General features: G+C 36.9%; 1 protein-coding gene across 1 annotated transcript in view; it reads left to right on the top strand.

The window, feature by feature from the left end:
* Positions 1 to 1,159: 1,159 nt before the first annotated feature.
* The window catches only part of LOC143709713 (cadherin-18), a 110,806-nt gene continuing 103,093 nt past the window's right edge, over positions 1,160 to 8,872 (top strand). The window contains exon 1 of the mRNA XM_077200326.1: positions 1,160 to 1,321. The gene's annotated coding sequence lies outside the window, so the exon portion shown is untranslated. The remainder of the gene's footprint in view (positions 1,322 to 8,872) is intronic.

The raw sequence follows: 8,872 nt of genomic DNA, 5'->3' as shown, positions 1-8,872 counted from the left end.
AATTAGATGACATCGCTTTCGCCCGGTATTCGTAACTGATTTTCTCAAAGCAGGTGCCAATCATATCAGGATCACAGCTTTTCGATTGCACGTTAGTTTGTTCGATCAAATGCAGATGCAATTGGCTTTCTCTTAAAAACGGCATGGCATGACAATTCTCCCTATTTATTTCTACATGCATGTTATAGATATTATTGTGAATGATTCTTCCATGTATGTTTCTTTTCGTTGAACTCGTAACGATAGTATAGCTGATAGTATAGTGTGAAAATAAATGGTCTTCACTCTGGTGACATATGGTGGACTTCTCCAATCATTTATTCCGCTTAAACCCCGCCCCTCCATAGTCCACTGCAAGATCGCATTAATTAATTAGTGCAACACCCCAAAATGCAACAACCGATTCAAGTCCCTGCACTACTCTTTTTTTTTTCAATAATCCGTTAAACTCAGATGTATGTAACAATGTGGAAGAAAAGATCTGTCGCTTCTTCCGTTTTTATTGCAACATTAAAGCTTACAAAAAGGTTTTTTTTTCTTTCTTTTTTTCGCAGTCCAAGCAAAGCAAAGCTCTCAAAATATGCTTTTGCTCTGAAATTGGACAACAATGAAGTCAGACATTTCGAAAAGTGAGTTATGATGGTTGCTGTACATATAAATGTACCGCAAATCTGAAAAGGCAGAACCAGGGTAAAAAACTAGGTAAAATGAACAATTATCAGATTTATTACCACATTTGAAAGTGTCCCAGGTATAATTCAGTCTGTCAGAAATATCTATGAAAAAATTAGATGACAGTGTCAATACAGCCTTGAGGGAGAGTAATAAAATATGTTTAAAAAAAGACAGACCTTAAAGAAGGGGAGGGGGACAGAGAAAAATCTGCATTGTGCAATGAAGAAAATGAAATACTAGTGGTGATAATATTAATATGATCGAAGAAAATGAAATTAATGATTTGTACTGGTATGCAAGCAGTGTATGCAGGCGGTTAGAAACAGAGCCAGAGAGAGAGAGAGAGAGAGAGAGAGAGAGAGAGAGAGGGGGGGAGAGAGAAGCAACGAGGGCTGGCGCACGCATGACGGACGCTCCGTAAGCTCTGAGACGGCCAATCGGATCTCTCGGCTCGCCTGAGCTGCTGCAGCGGAGGAGTGAGAGAGGATTCTCCCACACACACATCCTGATCCGATCAGAGCAGCACACGCTCCGCAAGGGAGCGCAGACACACGGTGACAATGGTACGCATGGGACAGAAAGTCTGTTTGGAAACTTTACGGAACGCACCGGAGGCACAGATACATTTGTGGACTTATATCATTAGGTAATATGGAACATTTTCTATTCTTGTGCATCATACCAAATGTGTTTTGTGTAGTATGAGAGAGAGAGTGAGTTATCTGAAGGAAGTCCGACTAGAGAAAGTGAGACATGCTACTATATTCAAGCATGCGGGAGTCAGGGAGTCGACATCATGATGAAAGAAATCTGTATTCAGTGTGTTCAGTATCTGTTGAGTATCTCCCGCTGCGCCGTGTGAACTAAACCTTCCACAGACTCCGTTCAGCTGCGTATGAGATGATGTGCGCTTCATCAGATTTCCAGACACAGTTGAGAGGTGCATGTCTGCGGCTTATAAGGCTTATCTTCTTACAGACGCACTTAAAATCCAGCGCTCGGCTGGAGCTCTGAGCCAGGGTCGCGCCGTCACCCAGACCAAAGGAGAGGAAGAGATCATGATGAATGCTAATACTGTTTGGGCAGATTCCACTGCCAGAGAAGAAGTTGCTGGAGCACGGTCTGCATGTGTGTGTGCGTGTGTTTATGTTGTGTCTGTCTGTCTTTCTTCTTCATGCCACTTTTCTTCTAAGGCAGCTTTTCTCTCATTGGTACACCCTCCTCACACACACAGAGATGTGCACACAAAGCTGTTCGAGACACAGCGTTGCTCTATTACAGCCTCTGAAAGGATGCTTGTGGTTCGATACAGCGTGTGTGCTGTCGGACTTTCAGTGGGTTGAATGGAAGATTTCATGAGATTGAAAGAAAACGACCGTGAAAAGAGATAAAGAAAGCTTTTTGAGTCTGCTGTGTGTGGTGAGCATTTCTTCTGAAATTATTCAATTTGGGCCACTTTGCAGAGGAGTTGGTTGTAGGATTTGAGAGGGATTTGATTCTCAGCAGCGTTCGGCTGTGTACATCACCCTCAGCCGAGTGACATACAGGCCTAGTTACATATGGAAATTATGTTGTCGTTTCCAAAAGGACAATTTAGTGAGTCTTCACGTCCTGTTACTTCATTTGGACAATGCATGACAGAGCTGTGAGGCCACTTTTAGTCAAAAAGTAAAGACATTAGATCGAGAGCAGGAATGGAATCAAGACATGCATGGCAGATTCAAACCTGCATGTTCTGCTCAACATTTCTGAAGTACATGCACTAAATGCTAAACCACGCTACTAACACATTTTCTTCTATATAATAGTAATAATAATGTATTATTATACAACAATAATAATAAATTCTAGTCAAGTTAAAACTTATGAAATATGGCCTAATGAATTAAATGTAAATAAAAACCATGTAAATAAAAATATTTAAATATGTATAAATAAAATATTGTTTAAATAACAATATGAAGAAATTATTAATTATTATTGTTATATTATATTTTGTTATTTTTGAGTGATCCTAAGTTTAAACAATATGAACAAATAATAATAATAATTATTATTATATTTTATTTTGTTGATTTTGAGTGATCCTAAGTTTAAAACAACGCTGTCTCACGACCAATTTGTACGAATTTGTACAAGTGATTAACAGGTGGCTAATTCGTACGAATTTGTACGATTTATCTAAACCCATGTGATGGGTAGGTTTAGGGGCGGGGTCAGGGGTAGGTCATTCGTACAAATTCATACGAATTGGCCAACTCGTAAAATATGTAAGATTTAGCAAAAATCGTACTAATTCGTACGAGAGAGGTCGTATGAATTGGTACGAATTAGGGTTGGTTTAAACCTATGTAGCCTACTATAATGAATTGTATGTATGCATATATAAATATTTCAATATTTATAAATATAGTGCATTCAAATGAACCCATGAAGAAGATAATAATAATAATAATAATAATAATAATAATAATAATAATAATAAAAAAATGTATATATACATAAAATATCTCCTTTCAGAGATTCAAAGATTGAAATTTCCATCTGGAATCTATATACTGCCAGTACCTATGGCCATTTGAGTGCTTCATTGAGAAGTCGACAGACATTAGTAAATGTGGCCACTAGCACCCAAATGAACCATTTTTGAAGGGTCTTCTTATGAGAACATGCGGTGTTAAATAAAGGCCACATGATAAATCAATCTTTGAACCTTCACCCTGGTAACTTCTGAAAGGTGGTTCACACCAAACAAAGCAGAAAACCAGTGTCAGTAAGAGAATGAAACCCTTGTGATGTTATAACCACCAGACCTGTGATACTGCTCCATCTTTTTCACAGCTGACTCATCCTAATAGAGCAGGAATACACAGCTTTCTAGTCCAGACAGCTCATTACTTCCTGTAGCCCTTTAATTAAGCAAATACTCTTGATGCTAAAACTTGCCTGTGTCACAGTTCACAGAAAGTCATTAATAGCGTGAATTAAACTAGCATTGGAGGCTGATTTGGCTTTGCCTGCAGGAGGCTAGTGTCTATACTTCTCTGTTTTGTTGTGTTAGCATGTCTGCGCAAGACAAATACTGTGTGGCTTATTGCTAAGTGTTGAGGCAGTGATTTCAAACAGCACTTTGAAGGCTTTTTTTTTAGTCTCCATAACAATGTGTCTCTCCTCAATGTGATTACCCTGCTGTGTGAGATTGTTAAGGATGTTTACGGTTGTCTTGAAAGTACAGATTTGTCTCGGTAAAAGAGAATAATGTAGATGAAACATGAGCATGGATCACAGAGAGCCAGTGATGGCACATGCAGTCTTCATCCTTTTGTTGTTTACTTCTACTGTTCCTTGTCTTTCTTCTGTCTTTCCTTTTCTTCTCTTGAATGTTGTTCTATATGTTGTATACCTTTCTCATCCTGAACCCTCTTCTTTCCCTTTTCTTTCCCCTTGTTTTCCTGTCCCTCTGACATTTTTTTTCTCCTTCCATTTCCATTCATCTTCCCTTTACATTTTTACTGTCTCATTTCCATTTAATTGTTTTCTCTTTTTATTTCATTCCTTTTATTTTTTAACTCTTATCTTTCCCTTTGTATTCCTTCCCTTTTCCCCTTTCATTGCCCCTTCTTATATCTTACTTTTCCCTTTCAACTTCTTTCCCAATTCTTTCACTTTTCTTTTCCGCATTTATTTCCTTCTTATATCTTCCTCTTCCTTTTCTACTTCCTTCACTTTTCTTTTCCGCTTTTATTTCCTTCTTTTGTCTTCCATTTCACTTTCAACTTCTTTCCCAGATCTTTCACTTTTCTTTTCAGCTATTTAATTTCCATCCCTCTTCTCTTTTCTTTTTTTTTCACCCTTTCCTTACCCTTTAATTTATTTTCCTCTTCCCTTTCCATTCTTTATATCTTCACTTATCTTTTTCAACCTTGTTCCTGGTCCCTTCACTTTTCTTTCCCTGTTTTCCTGCTTCTTTCCCTTTTCCATTTTCCCTTTCTTGTTGCTTTTTCTTCCCTGCAGTTTTAATTCCCCCCTCCCCTTTCATTTCCATTTCCCTTCCCATTCCCTTCTTGCCTTCTTTCACATTTTCCTCTCTTTTCCTCTTCCCTTTTCCTTTCTCGTCCTTTCTTATTTTCTTGCATTTTCCCCTTCTCATCCTTTCCCTTTTTTCTTTCACCTCCTCCGCCCCCTTTAATTTCTTTTCTGCTACCCTTTACCTTCTCATCCCTTCAACTTTTCCTTTCCATTTTCCCTTCATGTTCCTCTTTTCCTTATCCCCTTCAGTTTATTTTCCCCTTCCCCTTTCATTTTCATTCCTCTTCCCTTTCCCTTTTTCTTTCATCTTTTCCTTCCTCTTTCATTATTTTCCCTCTTCTTTTTCCTTTCTCACCCTTTTCCTTTACTTTTTGTCCCTTTTCACGTTCAAATTCCTTTCTTTCCCCTTTCATTTACTTCATTGTTCCTCTTCCCTTTGCTTTTCCCTTCTCATTCTCTTCCATCTACAGTATTCCCTTTCTGCACTCCTTCATCTTCCTTCCCCTCTCCTTTTCTTTTTCTTTTAATCCACCCTTTCATTTTTCACCCCATCATAATTTTTTCATTTCTCATTTTTTGTGGTACATATAAGGGCTTTAAGACATTTCACAACACCATTGGTATTTTATGGAAGTACTATATTCATAAAACTGATTTGTTTACCGCACCAAATGTTATATCACCACATTTATCTCGCTATCACTCTTTATCTTTCACTCTGTCATTTCAGAAATCTCCTAGCATTTGTGCATATTTATCTGGTCTCCTTCAGAATGTCCCATGAGCTTCACACCTCAGCAGCTCTCGCGACAGAACAAGTAATGAGAGAGATGGAACTCAGTAAAACAGAATATGGCTCACTTTAAAACACATACTCATAGACTCATGCAAGTCAATAATCTCTCTCTCTCTCTCTCTCTCTCTCTCTCTCTCTCTCTCTCTCTCTCTCTCTCTCTCTCTCTCTCTCTCTCTCTCTCTCGCAAATATACAGTGGGAGGAGGACTCATTTAATGAATTAAGAATGAATTGCACCCACTGATAGCACTATTCATTTGCTTACAATGCCTTATTTTAGTGCTCAATTCACTAAAGAAATGATACATATCAGTATTGCTAAAATGCAGAGGATACATAACTGATTCCAGGATCTATTAATAGTTTTGATGTGATGTCACACACTTAGAAACGCCTACCTGTAGCGCAAAACAAGGCTTTTCACCAATGCCCACCTGTCATTTTTACCAGATTTGTACCAGTTTCAGGTTTACCAGTTTCTCGTTAAATGGTTTTTCTATAAAAACATCGCTTAACCATTTAGCGCATTCCATTCATATTCTGGGCTTATATGCTCGCCAACAGATAATGTGCTTTAAGGCAAAGTGTTTTCACAATAATTGTTTTACATAGCGTGCTGTAGGTACTGTAGATCACAAGTGCCCAAACAATTTTGTTCATATATATATTTTAGTTTTTTCTTCTTTTGAGATTGAAAATTGACATGCCTGTAATGCAGTTCAATGTTTTGCCTGCAAGGTCTCCACGCCAGTCACGTGACTGAAAATTATGAATAGGAATGTACTCAAACCTTTTCAAATGCATTATTACGGAATACTTTCCATTGGTGCTAATGGTGTACCTTGCAGCATGCGAATACTATATTTATGATAAACCAAATTTACATTTAAAAAGCTATGTTTGCTTAGAAAATAACTTTACACAGTTGAACTGAATTAACACTTACTGCAAATGACTTGAACTGAATAATAACACTGTTATCTTCTGTAGAGCTGCTTTACAGCTGAAGTTGATTACTTTGTCTCATTTGATGAAGTTTGCATCACTGATCATTACAATATTTTTTATGTTTATTACTGTAGCGCTACTTTGAAGAAATCTGCATTGTGAAAAATGATGATAATGACTTAATTGAAATGCAGTGTAGGCCTTTTCTGCACATTTAGTACCTGGCTAAACTAGTTTGGGTTGTTGGTGAATAAAACACTGTTTTATGCACTGAAATACTGTATAATGCTTCTGCCCTCGTATCTTTCTGTTAAGTCACATGTAGTTTTTTTTATTTTTATTTTTATTGCAGTGCTGTCGGATTGAAATAACCTCTTGATTGACTGAACAGAGGAAAAAGGCAGCCATGATAAAAATGGCATTACTAATGTTCACTAGGATCATTTTTACACACACATGCATACTCATTCCATGCACTCATGGGATACAAAAGCCACTTCACACATCACGCTGTAAATTAGACTGCAGGGGAAACGTGCATTTATACTAATTGCTTTGGAATAACATACTCATCCGAACATGTCCAGCCACCTGTGACTATATAAGAACAGGCTGCAGTAGATTACAAAGCAAAGAAAGAACAGCAGAGATGCTTACGGGGAGCGTGCCCCAAACTCTGAGGAAGGTTTGGTTTGAAGTTGTGAAGCAGATATACAGAAAAAGAAACCCACTCAGAAGCAGCTTAAATGTAAATGAGCTGTTCTGGGAAACGCAGAAGGTGAAAAGGCAGTTCTGTGGGTGTCATAGTGAAAAGGAGAGATATAGGGTAAACAGATGTGATGAAAGAGAGAAGCCTATTAAACTCTGATGTTGATTATTTTAGAGACCACAGTCATATTGCTGCCTGCTGTGAACCTGAGACTCAAAACACAGCCTTTCATTTCAGTTGGCCAATTTGGTACAGAGAAGCACTTATAAATAAGCACGTATAACTAAGTGTAGCCTATAGCAAGGGTTGGGCAAACATTTTGACACTATTTGTTTAATATGTCTTGTTAAATGATGAGTCAAACCTAGGGAACAAATCTTTTATGTTATTAACATTTTTTTATTGTATTTTACCTGTTTATCATTGTTAAGCTGCTATGAAACAATCTGTAATGCGGATTTATGTAAATAAAGGTCAAATAATATGTACATTGTTCAAAAGTTTGGGGTCGGTATGATTTTTTAAATTGTTTTTTAAAGGATTCTCTTATGCTCGATGAGGCTGCATTCAACAATACTTGAAAAACAGTAATGTTGTAAAATATGATTAAACATTTAAATTTTACATAAGCCTGCCAGTGCAGCAAGACAAAAATACAGTTCAATTAATATCTTGTGCAGTGTCTTGTTTCAAGGATATTAAGATGTTTTAACTCAAAAAGACAAAATTATTAACTAACAGACTAGAATAATAACATTTTAAGAAGTACCACCCCAACCCCCACCAACAATTGAGTTGAGACTGTGCTTCCCAACTTTAACCAGGCAGAGCGACTGTATGCAGGACTGGGTTAGACTGAAGCACATACCGATATCACTGCTTGTTTCACTGATCCACCTGTGTCCAAATTGATCTGTTCTCGTCAGTCAGAATGTTTCGAGCAGCACTCTCTGTGGTTTGGAAATGTAAAAGTATCTGCTAAATGGCTATGGGTTGCGCTGTGTGGTATAATTGGGTTATGTATAAATTATATAAAAAACAGCCTGTGTGGCTATGAGGACAGATTACTGTGAGAGGTCATTTGGCATGTAGATACAATGGCTAAATTATATATATATATATATATATATATATATATATATATATATATATATATATATATATATATATATATATACGATTCATTGAGCTTTTTAGCTATAACGATTGTTTATAGATTAAAACAAGTTACATTAATATATTCATTAAATAATTGTATTGCTTCTAGACTGAACTGTCATAGATGATTCCATGTAGAACCTTTAACATCCATTGCACAAAAGGTTCTTTATAATGAACAAAAGTTCTTAAGATTGTTAAAATGTTCTTCATACTAAGAAAAAAAGAGTTTGTTTTAAGAAATGTTCGCTGAAAGGTTTTTTGGGGAACCAAACATTATTCTTCGATGGCACTGCTGTGAAAAAAACTTGTTGGAAACTTTATTTTTAAGAGTGTATTCTTGGGTTTTTGAAACAGAAATACATAGATGTATTCTAAAGAGCCATGTCTGTCTAAAGATTCTCCTGTGACTGCAAAGGGATGTAAAACCATGTGAAACCATTATTTTTGAGAATCCACCAACTCAATAGACCGCGGCTGTGTGCAAAAATCATAAAGATCATTAAGATCAGTTTCATAACCCAGAGCAGCGTTGAGAGCCATCGATCATGCATTATC

This window comes from Siphateles boraxobius, unplaced genomic scaffold (assembly GCF_051911475.1).
Source record: "Siphateles boraxobius isolate OS27281-9 unplaced genomic scaffold, OSU_SipBor_1 46, whole genome shotgun sequence".
In the NCBI taxonomy this organism is placed as follows: domain Eukaryota; kingdom Metazoa; phylum Chordata; class Actinopteri; order Cypriniformes; family Leuciscidae; genus Siphateles; species Siphateles boraxobius.
This window is presented reverse-complemented; position numbering and strand designations above follow the sequence as displayed.